Consider the following 22,649-nt stretch of genomic DNA (forward strand, 5'->3'; position numbering starts at 1 on the left):
CTTGCTGCCCTTCTGCAGCTGTCTGGTATTCTGCGTCAGTTCTGATGTACTGCGCAAGCGTATGCCTACGAAGTACATCAGAGCTCTGGGCAAAAGCAACAGAGAAAGCAAGATCTCCATTGCTTTTTACAAACTGTTTTGCTATGTTAAATAAGTTTAACATAGCGAGACAGCTTTAAAACAAGCAACGGAGAATCTCCGTTGCTTATTTTAAAGCTGTCTCGCTATGTTAAACCCATTTAACATAGCGAGACAATTTGAAAACAACGGAGAAAGCAAGATCTCCATTGCTTTTTACAAACTGTTTAAGCTATGTTAAATAGGTTTAACATAGCGAGACAGCTTTAAAAAAAGCAATGGAGAATCTCCGTTGCTTATTTTAAAGCTGTCTCGCTATGTTAAACCCATTTAACATAGCGAGACAGTTTTGAAAAAAGCAACGGAGAAAGCAAAATCTCCGTTGCTTTTACAAACTGTCTCGCTATGTTAAATGGGTTTAACATAGCGAGACAGCTTTAAAAAAAGCAACGGAGAATCTCTGTTGCTTTTTTTAAAGTTGTCTCGCTATGTTAAACACGTTTAACATAGCGAGACAGTGTTGCTGTAAGAGTTATAGTAATGGAAAAAGTCTGGGCGACCGGACCTTTTTCCATTAATATAACTCGGATTTACAACATGCACGCTGACCAATCAGTGTGCACGTTTTTGAATATTAATGGGGGGGGGGGTCATTGTATAATTGTTTTTTTTATCTGCTTCTGCTGCTTGAGTTTGCTAACAGCATCTAGTTAAAATGGAAGTGTGTGTGTGTGTGTGTGTGTGTGTGTGTGTGTGTGTGTGTGTGTGTGTGTGTGTGTGTGTGTGTGTGTTGATATGCCGAGAACATTTTTATCTGCAAGTCCGCCTTTCAAGAATGACATAAATTTTACTCTTTTGAGTTTATTTTTACCTGCTTCTTCTTGTAAGTCCGATTCCATAGTTTGCTTAAAGTCCATGGATGGAACCGCTAGTGTGTGTATTTGTAGTTCGTAGTTTGCTGTATCATGCATTACCCTTCAGTTGCTGGATGTGTGGAGAAAAAGAAAAAGCAGGCATCTCAATTCCCTACATAAAAGATCCCACATGAAGTGCTTATCAGAAGGAACTCCTTCCATGTGTAAGAGAAGCAACCATTCTACTGCTCATTCTTAGCATCACAAATTGTCATCTTTTCTATCAATAATTAATGTCAACATTGCACTTAAAACACCCTCGTTGGTGTGACTAAACCTCTGTATTTATTTTCAAAGAGAAGGTAGTCTCTACCTATCTAGTCTGCAATCAACCATCCAATACTCTGTCACTTATGATGTTATATGACCCCCTCCTTGTATAGGTTCGATGTTGAAAACAGGTTTTTCTTTACAAATAAATAGCAGGGCTTTGAAGACTGGATGATAATACCAAAAAATGAGTGAGAATTTTATATAATTATAATTTAATCAATCGCAAGACTTACAGGGATCTGTGCTTTTTAACAGTGAAATACTGAAGCTTTCCGGGAATTTAATTCCATGGAATTTATTTGTAAGCAAGAAAGAATGAGCATGTGTTGGTTGGTGGGGGTTTGATAGGGTACTTCCAGAAATGTTAGTTTTGCCAAATGTCAGTACATCTCAGAGCAGATGTATACATTTCTTTCCTTCTGTCAATATGCATTGACAACTTTATGTTTATTTTTGAATTTCCCCACCCTGTTACCCTCACAGACAGACAGAAATAATGAGTTTTAATCACTAATGTTTTAAAACTGCATTTGCAATATGCCACTTTCCACTGTAAGGTTTAGGAGTCAGTGGCCTTTCATTCCTTTTTTGGAATTGTCTCTGCTTATGTTTTTGAAGGTTATAATGACTGAGCACAGTACCTTCAATTATAACCTTGTTATCGTTCAAGTTAAATCTACTGATTTTCATCCACCACTTACAATGATAATCTATGTGTCTTTGCTTTCCTATATAAGCATATCAGTTGTCATCAGAATTGGTTTATGCCATGCTACCACCCCTGTCAACAAATAAGGATAATGTTTAACCTTTCCATTGAGTCAGCCTGCACCTGGCTAGACTTGAGCCACCAACCACCACTGTACTCCTTAGTGGTACCTGCTCATGAAAAAAACACACAAATAAATGAATAGCACCTGTACGTGGAAGTATTTCAGCAGGAGACAAGGGCAGAACTGACATCCTACACAAACACATTAGATAACATTCATAGCAAGAAATGCATTTTTTGAGTATGACTATGAAACACTCTAACTGAAGCAAGTAAGAATCAGCAGAGTAAGTTGATGCATGTTACTGAAGCACAGCACTACAGTAGTGTGTAGTCAGTTCATTAGCATGCATTGGCAGCTTGGGTGGATATTTAATGGCTCTGTTTGCTAGTGTCTCTGTCTCACTTGCGTGCTCGCCTGCTCACTTCTTTTGCATCTGAGCTCAGAACGACTGTCACTTAGCTCTTGCTCTTCAGTATGCCTCTCTGGGTCTGAGACTTAATGGAGAAGTCACCCTTGATTCTTTCCTTTGACCACCTTGAGCACAAGAGATGTACTGCCACAGGGATCTAGTCTGTAAGGCAGTTGCTGCTGAATGAGCAGCAGCAGCACCACAGAGTCAATAAGCTGGAGAATCCGAATGCGTTGAGCCTTTACAAAAGGAGCATGGCTTGTCGCTTATCCCCTCCACATAAATGCACTGCTGTCATTGCTTTACTGTGGGGTGTGCATTTTCACTTTTCATTGCTTGGATGTTTATTTGACATTTGGATCGGAGACAGAGACAAGAATAGACCTTATTGCACAAAGGAGCTCTTCCTAATGGGGTTTTAGCTCCAGAGGTATGCTATTTCCAGATTGCAACATAATAAGCAAGTTTAACAGCCTGTTGCTAGCTTAGTAGCATAGTTGTCTGAAATACATATTTACGCAACATTGGTTCATAAACAATAAATGCTTTCACTTTTACGTTTTTGAGTATTAAGATGACCAAATGTTTGTGTATGAATATTAGCAGTGTGGAAAAATCCTAAATAAACTCCCCCCCCCCACATATATAAAGCATCACCAACACCATTTCCTTTTTAATATATATAGTTGCCGAAAAGTAAATAACATCTGGGTCATTTCAAAAGGCAGTAATTTAGACAACTGAATACATTTCATTTTTTGTACAGTTATTCGTATGTACTTTCTAAACAGGTCACATTTGCCTCTAATGACAGTATTTTAAAGTAATGATGCTAAGTGAAGCAAATCACCACATTTTAATTAAATAAAGATATTTACACAGGTTCAGTGTATCCATTCCTGTTACATACCATTAATATTGGGGTTCTTCTCCTGCTGTACCCTTTGCTCGATTTAGGAGGAGCTTTAGTCACTCTGTGGTAGCACAAACATGGAGGGTTCACTAAGATTGTTGTGGTTCTGGAGTAGCGCAAGCGCAGGTGAGAAACTGTTTAACAGCATACCTGTTTTTTGGTGTGCTGTTTAACAACATACTTGGTTTTTGGTGTGCTGTTTAACAACATACTTGTTTTTTGGTGTGCTGTTTAACAACATACCTGTTTTTTGGTGTACTGTTTAACAACATACCTGTTTTTTGGTTTGCTGTTTAACAACATACCTGTTTTTTGGTGTGCTGTTTAACAACATACCTGTTTTTTTGGTGTGGTGCTGACAGGTGTTACTTATCATCTAAATCAATGCCGGCAAGCTCCTAACAGTTACATTGGCTTACTAGTTGCATTTGTGCCATTATATTTCAGTAAAAAATAAATAAATAAATAGATTTGTTGGTGTATTACTGGCAGGAAAATGTATTTGGTGACAACACTGCATGTGCTGGCAATGTAAGCACAATACGTGGAGTCAGAGAGTTTCAGCTGAGTTTATTTATTTTTTATCTGCTTCTGCTGCTTGTAAGTCCAAGTTTGCTGGCAGCATCTAGTTAGAAAAGAAGTGGGTATATTTGTAGTTCATAATTTGCTGTATTCACCTTTCAGTTGAGTTTATTTATTTTATCTGCTTATAAGTCCAAGTTAGAACTGAAGTGTGTGTGTGTGTGTGTGTGTGTGTGTGTGTGTGTGTGTGTGTGTGTGTGTGTGTGTGTGTGTGTGTGTGTGTGTGTGTGTGTATGCCCCAGTTAAGTATACCTGGTCATTAGTGTTACTCAGGCTCAAACCATGTACCTTAGGTACAAGGAGTAAGAGCCTGAATTCCCTACCCATACCGCCACTTGTGTTAAATGTTCAGCTCATACTTTTGGTCTGTTACTCTTAAAATTTCTGATTTTCTAGCAAATTAGTGAGAACTGAATTCATTAAGTCATGATAGCCATTTAAGTTTCAGTCTTCCTATCTTTCAGGAAATGCATGGTAATTTGATAACACAAAACACTTTTTTCTAGAAACTTTCCAGGATTATACAAACAATGTTTAAAATTTGTCCCTGGTTACTGGGCTTTTGTCCCCCACAATAAATGTTGGCTTTTTCCAGATTTCTTGTGCTACAAAGCTGAGAGAGAGAGTTGAGTGTCGAATGGATTTTACAAGAAGCAGAGAGCTTCAAGGGAAGAGAAGTTTAGTGCTGCTTATGTCAAGTCTGCTTGCATTGTTAATAGCACAACAGGTAGTCTACTTGCTTTTGCTACAGAAGGCTGTGGCTTCTACTCCCACAGTATGTAGATGGATTGTTGATACTGTACTGTGCTGTACTTTTAAAGGTGGTGGATGCTAGAGTCAGTCCTGAGAATGTCCCCTTTTGAAGGAGATACATAGTAACTATGAACCTGTTGGCTAACTAGTGCAGTGCAAGCTTGACTGGAATTAAATCATCATCATCAACCCCCCCACTTTTTTTCTGATTTTCTACATGGGTTTTGCTGTTGCTTGTCAGCTTTCAACATCTCTCTTGATTCAATACAGTTAAATTTTAATTTTATAAAAGACAATTGTATTTTAATTTTATACAAGTTCAAAGTATGATACATGTTCAAATGTTTAAATAAAACACTATTCTGGTTATATTTTGTGTTTAATATTTCGTCTTTTCTTCAATTTGTGTTTGATTGTGTCCCACAATTCCATTGGAGTGGGCAGGGTTACATAATTATGTATGCATGCTGTATGTTAATCAGCGTACAGATTTGTACCTATTTTTCATGGGCCTTTGTCCAGATTTTTGATGTTTCCAGGTTGAGAGCTATTATGAGGTATCAATCCGGTATTACAATACAACACAGAATTAATTACATATGACATTAGAATTACAGATATATGACTAATTTGGTGTTTACACTTGTCACACACTTAAAGTAACATAATTGTTTGCATGTGATGTTAGAATTACAGATATATGACTAATTTGGTATTCACACTTGTCATAAAGTAATGTGTTTTCCTATGGACGCTTTCATACTCTCAACCTCTTAGTGCAAAAAATCTGGATAAAGCCAAAAATAATGGTAAGACAAATGCCAAACAACATAAAGACTTTTTAAATACTACTCTTATGAAATTAGGAAACAGCTAGAATAATAGGATTTACATTATCAAGTATTTTTTGAAGGATATTAAGTCTGAACTCAAATGTCTGCTATTATTTAGTCCTCAATGATTTGCCAGAAAAAAATCACAAATTTTATGAAGCAAAAATCAGGACATGCCGCAAAAATATCTGGGAAGTTGACAGGCATAGTACAGTTTTACATTACTATTCAGTACAGCTGTGCTATCCCGCAGTACTCACAGTAAATTTCTTGTTTATCTGGTTAGTCATGTGCAGCTTCATGCTGTCTGGTCATTACTTCCAACACTGCACATCACTTAGAGCAGTTGCAGATAATTATCAAAACATGCATTGTTCATGAAAGTTTGCCTCATGTATAGAAAGCTGAAGCTGAGGTCCTAAATAGCTGCATATGTTATTAGAAGTAGTAAGTAGTATTCTTCTGTAGGACTGCTGATATGCATAGCCAATTATGTATCTAGAGACAAATCAAAAGGTCAAAATGGCACATGCACAAACCATTCAGCCAAAACCGTAAAGAAACACCAAGCCAAACTAAAGTTTTTCCTATTTTAACTGTTTAAACCTCTTGTAGCTGAAAACTATGGGACACATCCAAATGAACTATTAAAAGCATACAAGTTATATAGGTTAGGATTTTGTTAACTTTTTAATTTCGAAGCCCTTTGCAAATATACTCAGGGCAACAAAGCTGAACCTCACTACCTGCCTACACACCCCACTTTAGCATATTTTTTTCTGATGCTGCCATTACAAACCAAATAGATTGCTTGAGTACCCTTTGGAAATGCAAAGCCTAAAATCAAGCCTGAAGTCCATAAATATTAGAATGCCTGCATAATATCGCAGATATCATCCAAACCCAAGGGGAAGAGATCACACAGACAAACCATTCAGTAGAAACTGTAAGAAAGACTCAGTCAAGCTAGAGTCTTTGCTGTGTAATACCTTCAATATCCTGTACTGGAGGCCCATGGGATGTATGAAAATGAACCCTTAAGGGCATACCAGTGTTTCAGCTATGTAGATTTTAAATGCCTATGACTTTTTACTTTTTAAGTCTTTATAAATGCATGGGCACATCCAGGCCAATAAAGCCAAACTACTAGCTGTAGACATGCCATGTTAAATTATGTATGTATGAATATATATATATATATATATATATATATATATATATAGTATATGTGTATATGTATATTTCTCCAACAAACCAGCACTCCAAAATGCAATAAATCCACCAAAGGATATTTATTTGATTTCAAGCTTATTTTTAGTTCATAAATCACTTAAAAACAGTGTAGGAGATATAAACTACCAAAGCTTTAGTTGTTTGTATCAGCTATTTTTTTTTAATTGAGCTAAGAATAAGCTTACAATTGAATAAATATCCATTTGTGGATTTATTGCATTTCGGAGTGTTGGTTTGCTGCAGAAATGTTGATTTGTGGTTTATTCGGTGTGCCTTAAGTTGGTGCATGCACTAGAGATTGTTTGAGATATGTGGATGGATATGCACATACTAGCTTAATATTATATGTTCAAGACACAGATGCCAAAAGATTCATCTTGTGAGTGAAGCTTGAAATAAGAACATTGTCCTCCATGTTGAAAACACATAATATTAAGTTACAATCAGAGATCCAATCATAATTCTGTGTTGGGCACAGATATTTTTAGCCCATATACTACTAAATAAAGAAAAAAAGTCAAGTCAAAGCCAGAAGAGCACAGTCAAACTGACAGCAAGACCTGTCAAGATAAGATTTTTAGAAATAGTCAGGGAAAGTTTGTAAAAATTAACAGCAGGCAGAAACAAAGCTGTTTTGATTTCTGTCACTGTCATTTTATGGCTGACACTATAATTTCTTAGCCCTAAACCCAATCTTTAACAACATTTGGAGGGGGAATGCTTAACAATTGTTAATATTGGCCCTGTCCTTCTGGAGGACTTAACTGATTTTGGCAGAAGTGGGGAAGTGGGACACTGGGTTTGGTGGCTGTGAAAAGATCACCTTATGAAGCTCTGACATCATGTGTGGAAAGACAGCAATTTACATTCAGTTGCACACAATTTTGCTGTGGATGTGGTAGTAGACATGGGTAATTCCTGCACAGTACACAGCACATGTGCAGATAGTACAACTTTTTTCAATTTAAGCCTGGAAAAGACAGTTGGTTGCCCATGCCAAGTCACATTCTCCTTCCATGGCATAGTGGGTATATGCACTGTTATAAACTAAGAAAGATTCCAGCAATATCTTAGACTGGAGTCTGATAAAATGCTCACATAATTTCTTAACTATGGCAATATCTAGCATCTTGAGTGACCACAGTCCCATATATACAGACTGAAAAAAAAATCATACTTTACTATAGTAAAAACAGTTACTACCAAAAATAGAAAAAATTACAACAGACATAATTCAGAAAGAACTGCCAGTAATCAGCTTCAGCTGGATCATTCTTAGACCACAGTGAGAGTTGTGCATCTGTTCAATAAATTCTTTCTAGAAGTACATGCCCCTGTAAGGATACATAGAATAAAGAACAGTGTTTCACATCCCTGGAACCATGCATGCAGATACAAACCTTATTTGTTAAATGGTTGTGGCAGTCAGATTTTAGAATTTAATGTAAAACAAAATTTCTTTAGGATAGTAACTACTGCATCAACATCAGGTACATCCATCCATCCATCCACAACCCCTTTTCCCACTTTTATACATGGGGTCAGGGTGTCACTTTAACAGTTACAATCATCTAGAGCCAATATTTATACCACCAGATGTCTAGCTCTGCTGCAGCTGTTCTTCTATACCACACACTCACACCTATGGCCAATAAAGAGTGTACAATCCACCTATTAAATGTCTTTGGAATGTGGGAGGAAACTGGAGCACCTGGAAGCAACTCTCACAAACACAGGGAAGACATACAGACTCCACACACAAGGTACACCCAGCTGAGAATGGAACTAGAAAACCTCTTGTTGTGAGGTGACAATGCCATTGGCTGTGCCATTGTATGTCTGTCTCAAGCAGCTTGTAATAAATAGTCCACCTGTCAGAAATATAATGAAATTCAGAGTTAAAGCCAGCAAGATTACAAATCAAAATGCAATACTCAGTCAGCCATTGCCTACAACAAACTTAGAAACAAATGCCAAAAGCAAAGATTAGCCAAGGAAAACTACTATACTCAACTGCAAAACAAACATACCCCAACAGCTTTCTGCAGTGTTGGCAATCAAATACTAGGTAAAGGAAGACCAAGCAAGATTAACTCCCCAAACCTCCCACCTGACAAGAATACAGTTAATGCATTTGCAGAACACTTCAAATCAGTTAATATATATCTGCAAACAACATGCCTATACCTGCAATGCTAGTGTTTGTCAACAAAATGCCATTCATGAATTTACATTTAAACCTATTACAATTTCTCCTACTTTATTGAAATACTTCCCAAACAGAATTGCAGATTCCCTAACATTAATTATGAACACAATTCTAAAAGATGGGATATTTTCTAGAATTTGAAAAGTACACCATTCAAGGGAGGTGGCAAGCAAAAAGATAGGAAAATACTGAGCAATCTGTATCCTCGTTCGACTGTCTAATATCAAGATTCATGTAGGCACAACTAACAGAAACTTCAATTGCACAAAGTAACAATGACCCAACATGCAAAACTCCTATTCATACATCTCAAACATTAGAGCACTACAGAACTCCATTCTCAGTCCACTCATGTTCACTATTATTAAAATTATGTGCACAGCCACAGCAAAGGTCTAAAGGTACTGCAATGCTTGTATGACTCGACCATTGAATGCAATGCAAAAGACATATCTACACTTACCACTCAGTTATAACGTTCCTCTGCTACTCTAATCATCTGGTAAAGGGAACCTAAACTAACAGTAAATCAAGACACTAAAGTAAACTTAGTTTTCAGCAACAAAGATAAGTCACAACACCCACCACCTCTCCAAATTAATAATGACTGAAAATAAAATAGTTGATCACTGTAAGCATTTAGCTGTAACCACAGATAACCATTCAACACCTATGATGATATCACTGTGAAAGACACACAGAAAACTTAGTGCCCGTTATAAAATTAACAAAATCCTACCCACTTCAATAAGGCATACTTTTGCAAATACACTTCTTATTCCTAAACTTTCCTATGGCCACAGTGCCAGAGGTACTCTCAAAAGATGGGCAATCAAAAGTGTAGCAGTTGCTATATGGAGTTTATTGCAAGAAAACGTTCTGCCTCAAAATTAAGAAAGTGCTCCTCTTCTGCACCCTCTATTATGTTAAAAAAAAACAGTGTATTGAATTTTAATAAGCAGTCAGGAATGATGTCATCCATATGGACATTATTAAGTGGATAATGGAAAGCAATGTTATTCTACTAGACCAGTTAAAATCTAATCTAAAAATGTGTCTTTGAGGAAGTAATGCAATTGTGGTGTACTAAGCTGTCTACATAACATAATGCCTCCTTAAAAGCAAGTCAGTGCATGGGAATACAAGATGGATGTGTGCAAAGTATGTAATGAATTGTAAGGTGAGAGCCTAGTGTATGCCAGTAGTCACTTAAACATTAACAAACTAGTAAAGCTGTGCAAACACTACTTCCAAGCAAAAATGCCTAATTAAAAAAAAAATGTTATAACATAAAATTTAAACCATAATATAATTGAAACCATGAAGCAATCAAAGCACGAGTGAGAAGGGCATTCTCTAACCTCCAGTGAAAAATACTGGAGAAATCCTTAACTTCTTTGCGGTATCTACAAGACTCAGTGGAAATCTAAATATGGCTTCTTGGCATGGTGACGGTGTATAACATAATGTAACACTAAAACTTATCATGTTTTGCCTGAAGTAATCACACATCCAGCATAAAGATTGCAATTTATGTTAACCATAATTATACACAAATTAATTCTCTTTCAACAATGCACTACAAGAATTCTGTCACCTTTCAGGACACCTAACCAAAATACCAGCACTGTTGGAACACCTTGTGAAAACACTTGCTAATATTACCTGCAATACAAGAACATGCTATTCACAGCACCTCTTTTAAGCATATAGTCATATAACAGTCACTAATTCCTAACTAATTACTGGTAGTGCAGTAGCAAGGGTGCCAGGCACCAGCAACTGGAATCTTTCAGAAGGACTGTTGAGGAAGCAGCCATATCTGTGCAAAAGCTTGTCCCCCACAACTCAGGTTGTATATTTTACTAGCTATATTATAAAATACTGTGCTAGTCTCCTTGTTTTACATCTCACACTGTCTGCACACCCCTACTCCTGCATCGTGCTTGGAATATATCCATCTCTCTGAAGTTTGAGTGGCAGCGAGGGGATATTGACTTTAAATAAACTGCATTTGTTAATCAGTTTAAATAGTTTTTAAAATGTATGTAATACAACAATTCTTTAGGATAATAGTAACTGCATCCATCTCAAGTAACTTGCAATAAATAAGCAATTATACTTATACTGTTATAATTCAACTAGTACTTTGCCAAGCCAACTACTTGTGATCACCAGAAATTGATTTACAGGAATGTCAAGCACCTGTACTGTGTGTGGTGACTGTGTGGTGGGTTTATATTATATGTTCAAAGTTTGAAAACTTCGAATGTTAAATAATCGAAATTAAATGTTCAAAGTTTCAAACATCGAACATATAATAAAAAACAAACAAAAAAAAAAAAACTAACTGCTCTAGGCAGGGGGCAAGACCCCGCTCTTTAAATATAGCAACTCCGAGACAGCACTACAGTGCAGTAAGGGAAATCTTCCCTTTACCGCACTATAGTGTGGTCTCGGAGTTGGTATATTTAAAGAGCGGGGGGTTTGAGGTGTGCAGGGGGTTTGCCCCCTGCCTACACTAGTCAGGTAAGTCCCATTTGTTTGTTTTTTTTTATTATATGTTCGATGTTTGAAACTTCGAACATTTAAATTCAATTATTTAACGTTCAAAGTTTTCAAACTTTGAACATATAATATAGACCCCTGTGTGGCACAGGTATTTAGCAACAAGGCATACAGACCTCTAATATGCATTATGCAGCTGTAGCAAGTGAAGGTTTGCAATTGCAACAGGCTTTACTTAGGCTGGTATGTCTGGTTGGTATCGACAGACAGTTCTTAACCATCTGGGGAGCATTAACCTACAGTGGCTGGCAGGAGGAATTTTGGGAGGAAGCAAAGCTGCTTTCAATGTTAGCTGGGCCTGTGGTAAATGAGATTTGGCAACAAACCAAGTTGTCCTGGGACATCTTCAAGAGGGGTTAGATTGATATATTAGTGGGAGTTAAGTGGGTTGGGGAGGTGAAAGGGTTAAATGGAGGGAGGGATGATTGGGAGGAAATGAGGTGTGGGAGGGGAGGGGCTTAAGGGGTTTAGACAAGTGTAGCTGGGCAAGTAATCACATTTTGGCATGAACTTGCTACTGTGGGTTTATGTCCAGGATGGCCTGTAGGTACTGTTGGTACAAGTAGGCCTTGGATACACAATGGTTGGTATGGGGTGCTTAAGTTTTCAGTGTATATAAGTAGCAGTATTATATGGAAAAAGGGCGCAGTAGGTACAGTTATTAACTTTATAAAGCTTTTTTGTGTGTGTGTGTGTGTGTGTGTGTGTGTGTGTGTGTGTGTGTGTGTGTGTGTGTGTGTGTGTGTGTGTGTGTGTGCTTTTGGTTAGCTGTAGGTTGTTTAAGGGTGTTTTGTGGGTGCTTTTGGTTAGCCTTTAGGCTGTTTAAGGGTTATTGAGGAGAAGAGATGATGGGCAGAGCTGACGGGGAAATTGGGATGACAGAGGCATGTGGATTTACAGTTGTGGACTTGTAGTACATTGTCATATGCAAAGAATGGGCTGTTTTATTTGGCTGGGCAATTGCTTTATGCTGGAGCGCTGTCTTGCGATTAATTGGGGTTCTAGGCAGACTTTAGGGATGATTTATTCTTTCTCATTTTTTTCTTCCTAAATGGCTGCATGTTCTTGCTCTTTTCTACCCAGTTACTAGTTTGAAGGGTGCCACTCTGGTGCCGGCTGTCAGCTGCATGTAACTGAGAGGCTATACACATTACTGTATAGCAATGCAGGACTGAGCTCTTAAAATTAAGATTTTATCGGGTTGTTCCTTCCAAAAGTTATCCTGTGCAAGTTTCAGATAAGTAGTCCATTTCCACAAGTCATCCTTGAGACTCTTAAGTTTATAAACGTGCAGGTAAGTTCTGTATCTGTCTCTCTCTGCTTTAGGAGTGCTGATTCTACGAGCGGTTATTCAAACGAGGAATGTGGTCTCCCCCCCAAAAAAAAAAATATGGGGGAAATGCAGATAGCTAGGGAATACAGCCCTGATGATCTATGGTTGAGGACAAGTGGCTGGTGGGTGGAAGGTGCACGAGCCTGTGTGTGAGTGGGTCAGTGAGTGCAGGTGTGCCTGTGTGATTCTGGAGGTAGAGGCGATGCCTTACATTAAAATAATGCTCTTGTGTTAACTTTTGCTCAGAAGTATGGCAGCTCAGGCTGCGGTGCTTCTTTGCCAGGTTGCTGTGTCTTCCAGTGCTCACGGCCCCTATATCAGTTGGTTGAGTTGGGAATTATTAGGGGTGTGGGTTTCAGGCAGTCACTTTCTGAGATAATTTCCACAGCCAAGCCACAAATGGTTTTCACGGGCCCAGAGTGAGGTGAAGCATGGTTATCTCTGCACAGGTGCTGTGTGCGCTCATGAGCATAGAGGCATAGCTGTACTTCCGGCTACACCGACTTCATGGGAAACGTTTCTCTCAGCTCTCCCGTTTTGAGGTACTGAAGATGAATGTGGCAGGTATGTTACACTGAAAAAGAAGTTATGTGGTACCATAACGTTCCATCTATGTTGTAGATCTTTGATCATTCATTACAATTAGGACTTCGGTTCCATCCTCAGGACCGATAAGGCCATTTCCAAGCTCGTGCCAGCCAAAAACTCTCAGCTAATACCAGCCCATAATGCCCCTCTCCTAGTTACTCCAGATTGAGTTTTCCCACCCCTATATAACAGAGGTAGTAATAGAAAAATAGTAAAAGTCTCTGTCTGAGCAAATACCCTAACCAGGAATTCCTAAAGTCCACCAGGAGTCCAGGCAGGGGGAAGGAGGGTGGGAAGTAATGAATGAATGAACAAAGATCTACAACACAGATGTAACATTATGGTAAGACATAACTTCTTTATCTGATGTTGTAAATCTTTGTTTATTCATTACAATTAAGACCGAGTCCCCAGCTACTTGAGTCCTGGGTGGCCCTAAGGAAGGATATTCTTGAGCACCATAGAACCAAAAGATGCTAGTCCCCAGGGCCAAATACAATTTGTAATGAGAGATAAAGGTATGAGGTCTTGCCCAAATGGCTGCTGTGCAGATATCATCCATAGAGGCTTTGGAATGAAATGCTACAGAAGTAGCCATAGATCTGGTAGAATGAGCTTTTATTCTGGAAGGTAAGGATAGCTTATTCTGTTGGTAGATAAAGGTAATGACGTTTCTAAGCCAGGAGGATAAAGTCACTTTGGAAGCAGGTTTACCCAATCTGGGTCTTGCAAAGGCCACAAACAATTGATCTGTTTTCCTGAAAGATTTAGTCCTGTCCAAATAACAATGAAGCTGCTGATGCACATCAAGGGTGTGCAAAAGGTATTCACCTCTATTAGAATGCTGAGGGAAGAAAACCGGCAGGTCAATAGATTGGTTAATGGAAAATCCAGAAATGATCTTGAGCAAGAAAGAAGGGTCAGTACGAAGGGACACCCTATCCATGTGGAAGATCAAGTAAGGCCTCTTGACACTCAAGGCCTGCAGCTCAGATACTCTTCTCGCTGAGGTAAGTGCTACTAGAAGTAAGGTTTTCCATGATAAAAACTTTAAATCACATAAATCAAAGGGCTCAAAAGGAGGACCTGTGAGAGATTGAAGCACCAAAGTCAAGTCCCAGGGTTCTAAGGGAGGCTTGACTGGAGGTTTAACATGTAATACTCCTTTCAAAAATGTCTTGCCTAGGCGGTGTGACATAAGCAAAGAATTATGAAATCCATTATGAAAATTGGTGATAGCTGCTAAATGTACAGTGATCGTCGATGCTGACACTCCTGCATGTAAAAGTTATCAGGTATTGAAGGATCTTTTGAATAGACATAGAGAAGGGATCTATTTTTTGATCTTTGGTCCAAATAGAAAACCTAATCCATTTACTGGAATAAACTTTCTTGGTGGAAGGTTTGTGTGAAGTCAGAAGAATTTTATGAACAGGAGATGGGATGTCAGGCAGCCTGGCAATAACTGAAAGTGGAGGAACCAACCTGTGAGCATCAGACTGTGGAGATTTGGATAAATCAGTTCCTGAGGATGAGATAACAGGTCTTGGAAATGATCCAGGATCCACGGGCTGTGAATCAGATGAGGCCACTGGAACGGGAGCCAGATTTGACAGGGCCAATAGGAGGCAATGAAGATCACTTTGCTTCTCAACCTCTGAGCTTTCTGGAGAAATTTTGGAATGAGGGGAAACAGGAAAAGGCATACAGAAGACCCGGGGGCCAATCGTGCATTAGAGCATCCCCGGGGGTTCCCCGTGAGGGGGGATCAAAGCAAAGTAGCTTTTGCATTTGTTGTTTAGGGGGGAAGCAAACAGGTTGCAGCAAGGCTTGCCCCAGCATCGGAAGTTCCAATCTGCTGTTACAGGCTTGAGGGACCACTCATGAGGCATCAGGATGTTCCTGCTCAGATTGTCCGCAATAAGGTTGGAAGTCCTGGGAATGTGTGTTGCTATAAGAAAGCAGTTGGAAGCTATCACCCAATGCCAAATCCTCATGGCTTCCCAACATAAGGGGTAAGACCTGGATCTGCCTTGCTTGCTGATATACCAGATGACTGCCATGTTGTCTGACTGAATTGCAATGGTTCCAGAAGCTAGGGATGCATGGAACGCTTGCAATACTGAGAACTGCCCTCAATTCCAGGACATTTATGTGCAAATTTGCCTCCATGGGGGACCAGGTGCCTTGGACCATCTTTCCCTGGAAATGCTCCCCCCAGCTTAACAGGGAAGCGACCGTGGTCACTGTGGCTGTGGGCTGGGGAAGACAGAATGGTCGACACCAAAGATTCGTTTGTGGAGTCATCCACCATAGCATTTCTTACTTGCAACGTTTTGTAAGATGCATCATATGGTTGAGTGGGTGAGTTTAAAAATGACCATTGTGCAGAAAGGAGCCACTGCAGGATTCTCATGTGCAGCCTCGCCAGTGGTACTAATGTAATGGCAGCCGCCATGGAGCCTAAGAGTTGCAGTACAAGGCATGCTGATACATAGATCTGAGGAAGAAGGTCTTGGATTTGGTGTTTTATTTTTGAAAACCTTTGAGGGGGGAGAGAAGTTTGACAGGATGTTGTGTCGAAAACTGCTCCAATAAATTCCAGTGTCTTTGTTGGGGACATTTGAGATTTTTCCTTGTTGATTGTAATCCCCAAGCAGAGAGCGAGACCTTGAGTGTAAGAAAGGCTGTGGACTAGCAGATTCCTGGTTGGAGCAGTAAAGAGCCAATTGTCTAGATATGGAAAGACCTGGAATCCTTGTAGTTGAAGATGAGCTACCACAACTGCCATACATTTGGTGAACACACAGGGGGTTGTCGAGAGACTGAATGGCAGTGCCCTGAACTGGCAGTGATTGGTTTCCAGCTGGAAGCGGTGAAATCTCCGAGAGTGATGATTCATCTTTATGTGGTAGTATGTGTCCTGAATGTCTATAGAGCACATCCAGTTGTCCCTCCCTAGGAATGGGAGAATGGACTGTACCGTGACCATCCGAAATTTTTGAGGTTTGATAAATTTGTTCAATAGGCTAAGATCCAGGATTAGTCTCCAGTCGCCTGTCTTTTTTGGCACTAAAAAGAGCCTCAAGTAAAACCTGGATCCTGTCTGGTCTGGTGGGACTGGTTGGGTGACTCTTTTTCTTAGCAGCTTTTCTATTTCTAAGGCTGCTAATTCCCTCTGATTGGGTGGTGCATCGGGGATTCATTTGACGGGTCTGGGAGTTAAATAGAATGGTATTTGGTAGCCTCTGGATATTACTCTCTGCACCCAAACATCAGTAGTAATAAGTTGCCAGGCTGGTAGGGGCAGAGAAAAATGATCCCCGACTGCTTCCAGAGGAAAGCAATTGGGCTGCTGCTCAGGAGCACTGGTAGGGTCTGCCGGAGAAAGAATCTTTAGCACCCTGGTTATGCAGATCCCCTCTACCCCAAAAGGGGCATCTTCCAGATGAGTTGCCCCCTCTGCCTTGGGGGGATTGTTCACCATGAGAGTCACGAAAAGATCCTTGAGATTTCTTGAACCACATTTTTCCTCCATTTTGGTTCCTGGAGTAGGAACTCTGGGGGTTGGAAAAGCGTATGTCCACAGCAGACAAGGTCTTTCCATCTTTCCCACTTTGTGCAAGTGTGTCTCGTACTTTGGGTCAAAAACGTGCAAATTCGTTGACAGGTGTATTGATAAAGGAAGATTTAAAGGGGTCTGTGAAGTCACACAACTGCATCCAAGCATTATATCTCATGACATTGCCTGATGTGGCAGCTTGAGCTGCCCCCTCAGTGGTGTGAGATATCAAAAGCATCGAGGAGTTTGAGATGGATTCACGGGTAGCTAGCTGCGAGGTGACAGTGACACACACCTCATCAGGCAGTACCCCCACCAAAGAGGAAGACATTTCAAAAATTAGGTCTCTTTGGAGGTGAGTGAAGTGTGCCAGATAGTTCAGCGACCGAATGGCGAAGGTCACTGAAGCATAGGTCTGTTTCCCTAGTCTGTCCATGGTCTGAGACTCCCTGTTTGGAGGATGGATAGTGGAACTATCTTCTGCCAATTCCCTCTTGGTGGCTGCTGCCATGAACATGGACTCAACTGTCAACTGCTTGGACCAGTGGGGCTAGTCTTCAGGTGTAGATAAAATTTTGTCTGGCCTCCGGGGGACAGGTTTTCCATTGTCTGGGGCCTTCTAGGCCTGCTGCACAATAAACTTAACAAGATCATCTGCTGGTGGGGTCACCCGGGAAATAAATGGCCAGGCACGGAAGGCCCGCAAGAATACCGATTTCTCAGAAGAAGGGTTAGAGGACTTCCAGTCTCCCCGCTGCATGAGGATTTTGAGAATGTCGCCGAATGAGACATCATCTGGGGAAGACTGTGGGGACTCTTCCCCCTCATCACAGTCAGTGTCTTTGGTGATAGATTCCTCCGTGGAATCAAGGTGCTTCCTCTTGCACCATTTGTTCTGGGTTGGCTCCCCAGTGGGATCTTCTGAAGAGGACTCTGGAGAAGGGGTTCCCTTCAAAGGGGGATCTTGTGGCTCCCGTGCCCATGATCCTGAAATAGGGGGTTGGGACAGCTGCATGCTGGGGGTTTCTGATGCTGATGTCATTGGTGCTGACTGCAAGCTTGCGGAGGCAAGGACCCTCTCCATCACCTGGAAAGCAGGCCCACCCCAGGTGGGATGGGAGACCAGAACCGAGAAGGACAATCTTGGAACCGGGTTACACCCCACCCTGAGGATCCCACATCTAGGTGAGGAGCCCCGAGAGGACTGGAAGCTGTCGGATCCATGGACATAGATGGCACCAGTAAAAAAAATAGGCGCCAGGCTAGGTACCAAGGTACAGACAGTCCAAGCACTGGTCTGAGAGAGCATCTACTCCACCAGAGACGATGCAGCAAGAATGGTCGGGCCGACTGGGGAAAAACTGCTGTTGGAGCCAAGACAGTATGCACTGGGGTGGAAATTAGTACCAAGATCTTCGGGACCTGGGTAGAGGTGTGAGTAGGATAAACAGGGGAAGATTTAGTAAAAGATTCCGAGCCAAGAGGCACAGAAGGTCTAGCTGGAATCGCACTCCCTTAGCTGCCAGAAGCTTGTCCACAACCTGCACTAGATCTAATTCAGAAACATTTCTGGTGGATCTAAAGGAGGCTGCTGAAGGATAATCAGGTCTTTCTAGAAAGGGGCTAAACCTCTGCCCCAAAACAGGGTCTTCAGTTGGAGAGTATCTTGTCCTTGGCAGATATTTGACTTTAGGAGCCAATGGAGCCGAAGAAACTATCGGCACCATGGCCGGAGATGGTGCTGAAACAAGTACAGTCATAGGAAACAATGTCAGATCCAAGGATGGCACTGATGTCAGTGGTGCCGAGGCTGGAACCAAAATAGGGCTGAATATCATATCAAGGGAGAAGATACAGAACCTGGTGCTGAAGAGGTCTGCGCCGAGGGCACCGGACAAGCACAGAGCTGACTCAGTTCCATAACTGACAGAGATGCAGGAACTTTGTGACTCCATTTTTCCTTATGTTTTTTGGTTTTTGGAGGGGGTGAGACCTCCAACCCAGATAAAGCCTCTGAAAAAGGTGTCTTAATTAAACCTTTTAAAATAAGCTTATTTTTACATTCTGCTAGTGTATGATTACTAAAACTAGCACAAATGTCACAGTCAGCTTTAATATGGTCCATGCCCAAACAGTAGACACAACGAGCATGTCCGTCTGAGTTGGGCATCTTACACCCACACTTGTCGCTCTGTTTAAATCGCAACTTAGCTTTGTCTGATATAGTAAGGCAACAAGGCTATCCTAATAGAAGAAACAAAAGAAGGGAGAGAAAAAAGTGAGAGAATACCAACAATGGTATTAAAAAATGCCACAAGTGGTAAGGAAGGGCCTACCAAAGGCAGGAGAAAGGGACAGTACCAACAATGGTAGAAATATAATTACCAAGGTAAAGGGTAGGGAACAGAAGTAGGTTAAAGGTGACAGTGACAAAAGGCTAAATTGATTAAAACATAAGACATTTTGAGGAGAAACTATATTAAAAAAAATCACAATTTTCCGCTTAGCTTTGAGAGAGATGGCTAGCACGTCTGATGAGGAACGCAGCAAACGAAGTCTGGAGTAACTAGGAGAGGGGCATTGTGGGTAGGTCTTAGTTGAGAGTTTTTGGCTGGCACAAGCTTGGAAGCAGCTGTATCGGTTCCGAGGATGGAACTGAAGTCCTAATTGTAATGAATAAACAAAGATTTATAACATCAGATGATTACTTTAGAAGGTCAGTGAATGGAACAGTGAGTAGTGATCCTGAATTAAGGAAGTGAAAGAGAATGTCACAGCAACAAATATCGCATATACGTTCAGGATGTTATGTTGTTGACCCTAAACTTATGAGGTAAGAAGAAGGGGAGTGATTTAGGAGTTAGGAAGGTGAATTTGGACAAGAAGCAGTTAGCATAAATTCAGGAAGTGAGAGACTGTGATCAAGAAACATTGAGTATGAATTTGGTAGGTTTTTTTTTTTTTTTTTTTTTTTTTTTTTGAGATGAATGAAAGAGCAGTGGGTGAGGTCCCAAATAAGGGGTTTTTGGCTGAAATTTGGTTAAGTTATGAGGGAAAATATTATAAGGTTAAACATAAACTCATGACCTTGGTGGTTAATAGCACTTGGGGGTTTCCGATGGAGGTTTACTTTGATGTTTGATTGTTGACATAAGGGAGTGCATTTTTTAGGATGCTGGTAGATGTGCAGCACTTGTGAGTTTTGTGTAGTTATATTAAAACTGTTTCGAGCTGAAAAAAAAAAAAAAAAAAACAAGTTTTAGAATACTCGTGCTTTTGGTCTCTGGCTTGAACTCTGTGGTGTAACTGTACTGTTCTCCCTGAAATCAACTTTTGGGACAGAGGCATGTAAGAATAGTGAAGTTATGACAAGTTTTTTTTTTTTTTTTTTTTTAATATTCAGTTCTAGTGAAGTTATGAGGAAATGTTTCCTAAATGGACTTCAGAGTCAGCTTTAGCAGATAGTAATGTTTGGGTATAAGCATTCAGAATACTCTTCTTAGTTAGAGGCCTACATCATGAAATTGGTGTAATCCTATATATGGATTTTCAAAGTTAGTTTAAAAATGTCAACATTTTGTACAGTTCTGATGGCATGTTCTAAAAATGAAAGACTATTCTAACTATGGAAGTTAGTAATATATTACAGAAAAAGTATTGCAATGCTTGTCTTGCAGATCTTTATTAGATAGGCTTATGTGTCATTATGCAATTCTCCATTAAAACATAATGAGAGTGCTTGCTCCAAAAGGCTGGGAGATGTGTTGTTTAGAACTTGGCAGGGTGCTGCCCTGGTGCTGTTGGGGTGGAGGCAATTTGGTGCTGGTGCCTTTAGGATGTGGGGGGTGGTTCATGGGGTGGGTTTCTTCATGTAGGAAAGATTTTGTCACATTGGTGTTGAGCCAGGGTCAGAGCTTTATGAAGTGTCTTTGCTTGGTAGTTTGGGAAGTATCTTAGGCAGTAGAAGTAAACTATTAAAGTTATGGTTTCAGAGGATTTACATTTGCTTTTTCTTTACAGATGGTGGTTTGGTGTGGGTGCTTCAGCTGTTGGAAGTCTACCCAGTGAGGTCACGTTGTTTGTATCACTCTCTGGCTCGAAGATGGTTGGTCTTGTCAGGAGATGGATTTTACTGCAAGGGATGTTTGGCCTCTGTGGTGGTATGCAAAGAGGTCACAGGTATGGACATGTTTCATGTGCAGATTTAGGCTGGTCAGAGTTTGTGTGGTATGAGAGTAGTGCTGTGACACGTAGGGTTGCAACATGTTGAGAGCATGGTAAGGGAGGTGCTGGGTAATTAGGGGGAGTTTGGGGTTGTCTGTAGGCAGGGCAGAGTCATAACTGTGGTTGGGTTGGACTTTGGGTTTTGGTTGAGTGATTACCTAAGCAACCCTTAGAGGTAGGGAGTTTATGCCAAGACGAGAGGCTTGGAGTGGGGGAGTTATGTGGATAATTTGAGTTAATTGATATGATGGGGCTCAAAATTTGGAATCAGGAATTCCAAATAGTGAACTATAGCTTGGGAGGTTTGAGCTGTGGTATGCCTTGGGGCGGGGGACAACTGGATGTTATGTTTATGATTTTGCATGATGGCTTGACTGCAGTAGGATGCTGTCTTGGCCTTGTCAATCTTCCTAAGTTTGGGTGGCTGAGGTGAAGGGAGTTTTTAGAGGTAGATAAAATGTCTCTTTCTATAGGTCAAAAAGATTGGAGATGCAATTTTCTCATTAAGTACTGTGTCAGTGGTCATTTTATGCAATTGGGCAAGACACAGTACATGGGGGGGGGGGCTCTGTGGTGGTGGGGGAGTGATTGGGTAGAACTGTTTGCTTCTTACAGAGGAAGGGATTGTGAAGTTTGGTATAGGAGGGTAGGGGCGGTTAGGTTATTGGGGGTTTGTTTGATATTCATTCCATTGCTCTACTGGGAGCTGATGCAGTAGTGTAACAATAGGTAGGGGATGTTAGACCATGGATGGTATACGGATGTGTTTTTGGTGTAGGTGAGGAATGGGAAGGTTAGGTTGGAGTTAGGAGGCTTAAGCAAGGCTTTGTTTTAGAACTCCTAGCAATGGACATTGCAGTGCTATTAGGAAAGTAGTGCATGGCATTTGGGTTACAGCAGGATTCAGCATTGCTCTTGTCAATATTGCTATGTGAAAGGGGCTGGAGCTGCAGCATGTTTGTGGGTGACATAGAAGCATGGGAGTAGGTATCTGGTGGTACAGGTTACAGATGGGGAGGGCATGTTGGTTGTTTTGTTTGTTTCAGGGGTTAGGCAGAAGTTATAAAGATAAAGCAGGGCTCGGCTTTGTCTTGTAGGAGATGTTTACAGTTTATTCCATGATTGGGTTTGAAGATGAGGCACTGAAAGTTTTAAAGAGGAAACCCAAGGGCAAGCAGTGCATTAAGGATGTTGCTGAATTTTGGTTGGTGAGTTACATTGTTATGGGGATTTGCATTTGTTCACAAATGTGGGTTGGTGCATACTTTTGGGGATTGGTTTCTAGCTTTTTTGTCAGAAGTATAGGACATCTGGAGGAGGCATGTGGGACTTTGGTCAATTTAGCAGGCTTTATAGTTTTAGCAGAGGGAGTCGGGAGAATAGGGTCCATTTTCACTTGGT

This window comes from Protopterus annectens, chromosome 2.part0, assembly GCF_019279795.1.
Source record: "Protopterus annectens isolate FY-2018-M chromosome 2.part0, PAN1.0, whole genome shotgun sequence".
Taxonomy (NCBI): Eukaryota; Metazoa; Chordata; order Ceratodontiformes; family Protopteridae; genus Protopterus; species Protopterus annectens.